Genomic DNA, 9,754 nt, shown 5'->3' on the forward strand with positions numbered 1-9,754 from the left:
GACACTAGACATTTTAACTATTATTTTTCTTTAGAGACACTTACATATGTCTAATTAGATCAGATGTGGCTTTTGGCATCCAAAGTTAGGTAGTTCCTGACTCATACCAAACAAGAGCAGAACTTATGTTAGCCACATATTGACTACATAGTCATGCTAGCATTAGTACATCCCTGCATCCCATCACTTTGTTTACAAAGAAAAACATGAAATATATAATTCAGCGGTGGATCCCTTCCACCATATTTTTTTTTAAATTTAATTCTGAAACAAACTTGTATCATCTGTATCAATTTGTCTTAGCTATATATTCTATCAGCAGCAGACAAATTTGCCCTTCTACTGTTACTCTGAAAAATGCCTGCACATGTATCACAGCCAAAAAACCTGCGTTACTGCTGCATTACGAATATACAGCAGTGATAGATGGGGCCAATAGCATCATATTCAACAAACGGCCATAGATATCAATGCAATATGTATTAGATTAGAATATTGAAAGATAAATATGGCCACATGTACATTTTATTTGTAACTTAACGTAACTGATCATGTTGCATATTGGAGACCTTTTATATGTGTTGTCTCGGAGTAGTCTGCCTCACCTCCATTTTTTTTAGGACTCCATCTCTAATCCTTGCAGATGTGAAGAGGCAACACTCCATGTTGTATTTACATTACGTCTGTTTATTCGTGTGCAGATAGGAGGTATTCAAGTTCAGGGCTGTGAAAATTGTTACATTTGGGCCACAGCATTGCTGGTGTAAGTTACATAAGGCCCCCTTTCCATTGTGTAACTGTGTTTAATTAGTTTTCCCAGCAAATACTTTGCTAAAGAGGTGAATTTCATAGAAAGACTCAGGAGGATACACAGGCCTCAGAGGTGGAGAGGATGAAGTATTTTGTTGGCACAGCTCTCGGAAAAAAAGACATCAACAGTGTTGGGAAACGCTCTTGGGACTGCACAGGGAGGTGCAGTCCCAAGAGCAGGTTTTTTTTCATTCATGTAGGGAATGCGATGATAGTGCTTTTACTGTTTAGAATGTGTTTTTACTGTCCTTGTGGAAGGAATGTTTTGGATTTCACTCATTCATTGTGTCATGCCATGACAGACTACCTCAACTTTGTTTGATATTATATTTCTTTTGTATTTTGAAGCTGTTGTGCATTTATACAGATTACATCTGCAGCCTATGAATACCTACAAGCTCCCACAGCACTTGATCACATGATGATTGATTGTGGCTCAGTGAATATGACAGGATGTTCAGCCTTGGGGATTTTTTTTTGCTATTCAAAATACAAGCATTGTACGGTATCTGGCAAAATCTTAATAATCATTTTGTTAGAGCAGAATCCAGGCAGAACCCTGAATGCTTCACTAATCTACTATATTAACACAAAAGTAGCCTAAATCTGCAAGTTCCCATCAGTCCCCTTTTACTGGATAAAAATTATTTACATAGCCAGGCATGTTTTGGCTCAAATCACTTAGCAACTAAATGTAGTGACAGGAAGTAAAAACTGAATCACTGCAGGGTTCAAGAACATTCCACTTCCCTCAACTCTTTTTTTAAATACATAGCTGTGGCCCACGTCCACCCTTGGCAGCCCAGAGAGGTCGGCATTTAGAGCAAGGAGGAAATCAACTCTGACAGAATGACAAGCTTCTCCGCTTCTTAGCGCTTACCATAAACTCATCTAATTGCTCTGGGGCTCCAAACCCACAATAAGAAGTCATCCGCTGGGGCCCAGAGCAGTGGGAGGCTCCAGCAGACTTCCGGAAAATTGGAAAGAGTAGAAAAGGCAGACGTGTGTGTGTGCGTACGTGCATGCGCGCACGAAGTGAGCTTGTAAGTTTATATTTGACAAATTCAAACTTCTTGCAACTACTCATGTACACAGATACACCCACCTTTGCTATTGGCTAATTCTGTGCATAACTTCCCCTTAGCAGATGTCTGAAGGCCCAGAACAAAGGAACATGTGTCTCTGTAAGTGCACGTGTTATGTATGCCATTGTATCTTTGTCATAAGATCAGGTTAATAATAAAAACACAGCAGGGGGTAAATCACACTTGGCCAGTCTCTTTCTTGCTGCCCAGCTTCTCTGGAACCAGTCTTGGCAGGTGATCACAGGTCAGGGGCTGCAGGGTCAGCAGGCAGACTGATGAACTGGAATTCTGTTGGCTTGTAGATGATGTTCATATCAGTTGGTTAGCAGACTGGATCAGCACATTAGCACTCCTGATTGCCAGTATCAGCGTTACAGGTCACATTGTTATATAAGCAACAACAACTGACTGTGGTTACAAGAGATATAGAGTTATGTCACTCTCATTCACCATCGACGGTAAGAAGTCTTTCATGACTCAGGGGGTTTTGTTAATGACTTGAAAGGTGGTGATGAGTCAGATAGCCTGAAGCCAAATAAGCTTCTAAAAGACTAAATTAGGCTTGTGATCTTTTAAGCCAGAGGGTCGACTTATCAGAGGGTCCACACTTCTCAGCAGAGGCCTGCCGAGGCTGAATGATGGCCAAGTAGATCCAGTAATATTTAGGAAACAGGTCAATATCGAGCAGATGACAGGGTCATTACAGCAGAGCTATTAGGAAGAATCTGCCACCCTTTTCTCAGTTGTAATGGGTCCATTTGCCTTTTAGTACACACTCTGCTGTAAAGGTTGAAGCACATGTGAACCATTGGCATTGAAATTTGTCACTTTGTGGAAATAGTCTGAATCCAAACAAAGTTTGGTTGACAGCTCCACGATAATTATATAATTTTGGTGAGATGCATGGCAATAATAGCCCATAAACTGAAATGTCAGACACTGTTAAAGAGAAGGTATTTTGCAGCTGGTTGTGTCTGTTGCAGTCAGCCCTGAGTATGAAAGTGTAGTTCTGCTAGAAAATCAATTTATTTAAGATGGAACATTGAAAAATCCACTCATAAATGCTTGTCTCAAGCTATCTATCACATTATGCAGTGAAACGTGTCTCCAGGGAGAACAACATGTGATGGAGGAGCATGCAGGTCATGCTTTGGGTCTTGTTTGCCAAAGATAATGTGGACAAACCACAGTCAGAGGTTTGCAAAAATAGAACAAAAACTGAATAGTGCAGGCTTAATCTATTTCAACTCTCATTGTTTACACTTGTCTTAGCTAAAGACTCTACAGTGCAGCCCAAAATGTACACACAGAGATATACTACAAAATTACAATACAGAACTACATAGACAGAGGTTTTCAAACTGTGAGGCTTGCCTCACAGTGTGTTGCAGGATAGTTAAAATTGTGCGCCTTGTCAGAGTCATAATTCAATCAAATCTGAACACAGGTGTTTATTTTTAAATTCATTGTGACTTACTCTTTACAACAAATTGCGAATAGAAGTCCAAAAATTCACTTAGAAATTATAGAAAAAAAGTTGTTATAACTCCAGGACTTGCTTGAGAATCATCACGTTTTTAAAGTTTTTGTTAGTGTCAAATTATTCCAGTGATGATTGTCTGTACATCCGTGGGCACATGCAGATATGGACTTCAGTACTTTTGTTACCAATTTGACTAAATGTAAAAACAAAAAAATTAGGCTCATGGTAACATTATACTTCCTATACATCCGCCTAAACTATGTTAATTGTAGTTCCAAAATTGGTGTTCCACCAAACTGGAAAAGTCTCGTTTAATTTGGCAAGATAATCTTAAAACTTATAGGAAGGTCCTCTGTAATGCCAGAGCAGCGTACTACTCATCATTAATAGAGGAAAATAGGAACCCCCCCAGGTTTCTTTTCAGCACTGTAGTCAGGCTGAGAGTCACAGCTCTATTGAGCCAAGTATTCCCGTAGCTTTTGGTAGTTACGACTTCATGAGCTTCTTTAATGATAAAATTCTAACTATTAGAAACAAAATTCACCAAGACCGGCCCTCAACTGGCACCGACATATCTCTAAACTCAGGAACCTTAGAAACGGCTGTAAAACCTGATATATGTTTAGACTGCTTTGCTTCCCTCAATCTTTACCAACTAACTTCAATAATTTCTTCATCTAAACCATCAACCTGCCTCTTAGACCCCATCCTGACTAGGCTGCTTAAAGAAGTTTTACCCTTAGTCAGCACTTCTATACTAGATATGATCAATCTATCTTTATCAACAGGCTATGTACCACAGTACTTTAAAGTAGCTGTAATTAAACCTCTTCTGAAAAAGCCCAAACTTGATCCGGATGTTTTAGCCAACTATAGACCTATATCTATGAGAAAGCAGTTGCTAAACAGCTGTGTGACTTTCTACAGAGCAATAGTTTATTTGAGGATTTTCAGTCAGGATTTAGAGCTCATCATAGCACAGAGACAGCACTGGTGAAAATTACTAACCTTCTAATTGCATCAGACAAAGGACTTGTCTCTATACTGGTTTTATTAGATCTTGGTGCTGCATTTGATGCCATTGACCATCTGGTCCTATTACAGAGACTGGATCATTTCATTGGCATTAAAGGAACCGCTCTAAGCTGGTTTCCATGCACTCCAAAGTTAGTCATGGAGTTCCTCAAGGATCTGTCCTCGGACCAATCCTCTTCACTTTATATATGCTTCCCTTAGGCAATATTATCAGGAAATATTGCATAAACTTTCATTGTTATGCAGATGATACTCAGTTATATCTATCGATCAAGCCAGATGAAACTCATCAGTTAGGTAAACTTCAAATGTGCCTTCAGGATGTTAAAACCTGGATGTCCTGTAATTTCTAATGTTAAACTCAGATAAAACTGAAGTTACTGCTCTGGGGCCCAAGCACCTCCGTGACGCATTATCTAAAGATATAGTTTCCCTTGATGGCATCGCCCTGGCCTCCAGCACCACTGTGAGGAATCTTGGAGTTATCTTTGATCAGGACATGTCTCACATTAAGTAATTTTCCAGTAAAATCCAGAATAGAATTAAAATCATTCTTCTTACCTACAAAGCTCTTAATGGTCAGGCACCATCTTATCTTAAAGAACTCATAGTGCCTTACTATTTTTCATTTAGTCTATAGCAACATCACCTTTACTGTCTGTACCTCTGTGTGTATATTGTGTAGGCTGCCTCCCTCCCCTCTCTCTCCTTCCATCCCTCTCTCTTTTTCTCTATTCCTCTCCTGCGCTCTTTCTCTCTGTTCCTCTCTTGCCCTCCCTCTCTCTCTTTCTCTCCTTCACCCCCAACCGGTCGAGGCAGATGGCCACCCACCCTGAGCCATGGTTCTGCTCGAGGTTTCTGCCTCTTAAAAGGAAGTTTTTCCTTGCCTCTGTTGCCTAGTGGTTGCTCTTGGTGGGAATTGTTTGGCTTCTGTAAATAACATCAGAGTACGGTCTAGACCTGCTCTTTTATGAAAAGCGCTGTGAGATAACTGTTGTTGTGATTTCAGGCACGATTATTTCCCAAATAGAAGACAAGGAATAATAGGACGAGTGACAAAATTCATCTATTGATGATATAATTATTTTCATTAATATTTTTTAGACATTACTAGGGCTCAGAATGTCCCATAAACATAGTTCTTATAATCTTGGAACACTGACACTCTCCTTGATTTCTACACAGATATTTGAAAACTGGCAGACACTGGCAGAAACACTCAAACAATTTTAAATTGAGGACAGGGGGAGGTGTGTGCTTGCATGATTTAGTCAGACGGAGGTCTACAATCCCAGATTGTTCATAAAACCACTGGTGTAGACTACACACAATAACCCAACATAAGCAGTCTGGAAGGAAGTGTTGAAAATGTGCCAAGATTGAGACCATGAATCTTCTCCACATGTCTTAGTCCTCTTATTTCCAACCCACCAAAACACAGACATGCACAAAGAAGTCGACAGATAAATACACACGCATCCAGAGCCAGAGAGATTCATAGACACAATTAGAAAAGACAACAGACTGAAAAACAAAGGTCCAAGGACAGCATACACCCTCAAAAGCTTATCCCATGCACTCAAAATACAAACTTGTACATACAGACATCCCTTTTAGACACACACTGGCCAGTATGTCACAGCATGCAGTTGTGAACAGAACTCATTGTCTGTTTCCTGTTGGCTGAGGGCAGCACTTTTTGTTCAGCCATAACAGACGGCACAGTTCCTCCCTGTCACTGCTCTGTTCTGGAATGCTATTGACTGACCTTTTTTAAAGAGGCATGTTAGGTCAGCTTTGGTTGCTGCTGCTTTGCGCACGTGTGTGTCTATGTATGTGTGTGTGTGTGTTTTTTTTTTTACATGCGACTACACTGTTAATCTGAATAGCAATTTACCTGATCACTGGTTTCCTATATGTCCCTGTCAGAGATTTCCATAAATCTGCCCAGAGGCATCAGGAGTGACCAAACCTTTTCTGCTGAATTTGACTGCCTCATTAACTGGGTATGTAACAACATGATATAGGGTAATTTCTAGACAATAAACAACATGACTAAAATAATAGATCAAAGCAAATATTGAGACATGAATTGCAAAATAGTGGTCTGAAAGTTTCTGAAGGTTGTTAAAGTGTTAATAGAATGAATAATGTGGATCAAAACCAACATGATACTGAGTTACATCTGCACTGGTGTGTTTACTGTCGCTCTGTAATGCAATATTTATTACATATATTATGAGTCTGGACAGACATGGATAAAAACTTCAGGAGGCAGAGCTAAAAGTCTACAGACATTTAGTAATTATAACTGTTACTTGCTAAGTAACTTTGCTTTGGTGTTGTCATGCACACAGGTTCCATTTCTTGCCACTGTATTGCAACACATTTCATGGATTTTCAGTAGAAACCTGGAGGATGCTGTAGAGGACTGATACTATATCCGTGCCCAAGTGTACGCTATTAATCTAGGCGAGGCACCAAACATCCATTGGCCTACATTCTTCTAGCTTCAGGCCTCAGAGGAGTTTGTCATTTGCCATTTGCCTTTCATCACAACATGATTACAACCCCAAATGTGACTTTGCACCGTCATTCAGTATTCTTTTTTTCAAATCCACAATGAATAGCAAGGAGAGTAAAAGTTTTAACTCATTAGCTTTGGTGCCACTAAAGGCATTGTTTTCATGAATACCAAATGAGAACCAGCAATGTTTTGCAGCTTGTTCTGACATTTTCTGTAATTGAGGTTGTAGCACTGAGGAATTGTAAATTATCAGCTTATTTACTGAGATGTTAATAGATATGACCCACTCTGCTGACAATCAGAGCAAGAAAAAGGACAGTGATGCTGTCCTTTTATCACATCTCCATCTGAACAGCACTGGGTTCATCAGGCCTATTACCACACTGAGGCATAAGTTTGGCTACATCTACTCTGTTTGTTGTTCGCTTTGTTGTTAATACAATTTTGTCTAATATAATAATGATAATATTTACATACAGAATAAAATCTTGTGTGTAAATATGTCAGGAGGGTCTAAATTATTATATAAATTTTGTTGTATGTTTTGCTGTATCTAGCAATACAGTTGGGGCAGGGACACCTGACTGAACCCCATGTTGACGGGGATTGTCAGGTCTCCTGGTTCTGCTTCTAGGCATCTCCTCAGTAGTAGACAACCGTCGGAGGAGGAGGAGGAGGAGGAGGATGGCACTTGGAGATCTGCGATGTAACTGTAGTCCTCTACCTTCAATGAGTGCAAGCTCCACTTCCTGGACTTTTTGTTGTACACCTTGCTGTACGTGATAATACAGAAAGGAGTATCAGTTTAGTGAAAAGTTTGCAATAACTGACATTGTTCTTATACAGTAATTAGCATCTCCACATAAAATGCAATCAAAACAATACATTAGCACCATCTATCTGTATTCCTCATACTGTTAAATATTGTTTGACTCCTCACTTATAAATTTCTTGAGTAAAATGCATAGGAGTAATAAAAATGCAACACGCTGAATTGTGTCATCAGCTTTTGTGCTGGCTGGACTGTGGACACAGTGGTTGTAATCCAGGCCAGCCAGCATGGTCCGATTAGCGTATACAAGTGAGAAGTGCAGGGTGTTGTTAGACTCCATATCTGCAGTTTACCTGAGGGCATATTAGAAATAAAACAGTATTTTTTACTTCTGGTAAAATAAATAATGGCATAACAGCACCAATTAGAGTAAAATGTTTTCACACAGCTATATAGCTATATACAATGTCAAACTATGTAATAAGTAGCTTATATACCAGAAACGCAGATACTTGGGGACCTTTAGCCAGCATTGTTTATGTACACTAACGTTGAAATGTCTCTTATAACTAGAAAAAACACACAGTTACAGTATCATCACCACATTTGTAAAATTTCTTGTTCAAAGATATAACAAGAGTAACAAATAGTCAAACAACACTTGCAGACACAAGATAATATTAAACACATAAACAGATTAGATACAAGGTAAAGATAAGTGTAAATGTTACCGGCGCCAGGCTAGGGAGCACTGTGTAGCCACTGTGGATTAATAGAGAGATGACCAAAGTTAGCGTCTTGCTCAAGCCAGAGCTTGTTTATTTCTGACTACAATCACATAATGTCTGTCACATTATCTTCAGCTTCCTGCTTAAAGTGCATGTTACCAATACTAAACATTTCACAAATAAACAACAAATGACAATCAAACTGACAATATACAATACATATAGCATTCTACCTTACGGAAAATAAGTACACATGACATCAAAATAATTTAACAGATATTCCACATAATCGAAATTGACTTAACTCAAAATAATATGTAACAAAATAATATAACTCAAAACACACATTCACTTTACCCTGATTCCTCCGATACAGTCACGGACATATTAGGACATTACATTTCTGCTAACATTAATTGTAACACTAACATAAAATACACGTACATTTTTCTACACATTTCTTAAACGTCACACTCTCTCCTACACTTGCACTTAACCGCAACGCGTAACAATATGGCGGCACCACGACACGCTAGTGTGTGACCAGCGAGTTGAACTAGTTTGAATATGGTATCCTTCCCCTGGCCATTTACTCACTACTGGCTGGCTAAAACTCTTAACAACGTCTACAACACATTTTCGTCTGTTACAGAATGTTAATGTTAGTTACTCACACTTACAAAACTACCGTGAGAGACTGAAGTTCATGAAAAAAACCTACTTAACATGACAACGCTTGAAATCATCTTACAACACTACAGAACCTTTTATACTGCATTCACATTACATACTAATCGAAGCTAAACATAGAAAAACAAGTTTTACTGTACCTGTGGATTAATAGAGAGATGACCAAAATTAGCATCTTGCTCAAGCCAGAGCTCGTTTATTTCTGAGCTGCGCATGAGCGGAGCTTGTAGCTGCAGCCTCCGTACTTGATCCACAGCAGTACCAGAGCACCATCTACTGCCGAGTAAGTGCATTACCTTTATGTTGTGACTTAGTGTATTAGGAAAGATAAATTATAACAAAAAAACGGGGGGGTGTCTGTTTACATAAAACTAAACATGTAGCATTTCCAACCTACTACATAAACATAGTATAACAATAAACCTAGGAGGTGAATCACTAAACCGGCGCAGTCTACACCTATGTTGTCTTACCAAATGTTAGCGTCGGCAAACAGCTCTCAGCCGCGCTACTGTTTTCAAGATGGCGCCGTAGACGGCAGCCTCTGTATTACGCTACGTAATGCTTTTTGTGTTTTTGTTTATTAACACTGTTTTCTACCATCCCTCTCTGGTAACATTTACC

The sequence above is a fragment of the Micropterus salmoides genome, unplaced genomic scaffold, assembly GCF_014851395.1.
Source record: "Micropterus salmoides isolate LMB-PRFRI ecotype aquatic unplaced genomic scaffold, ASM1485139v1 Ms_hic_scaffold_13, whole genome shotgun sequence".
In the NCBI taxonomy this organism is placed as follows: domain Eukaryota; kingdom Metazoa; phylum Chordata; class Actinopteri; order Centrarchiformes; family Centrarchidae; genus Micropterus; species Micropterus salmoides.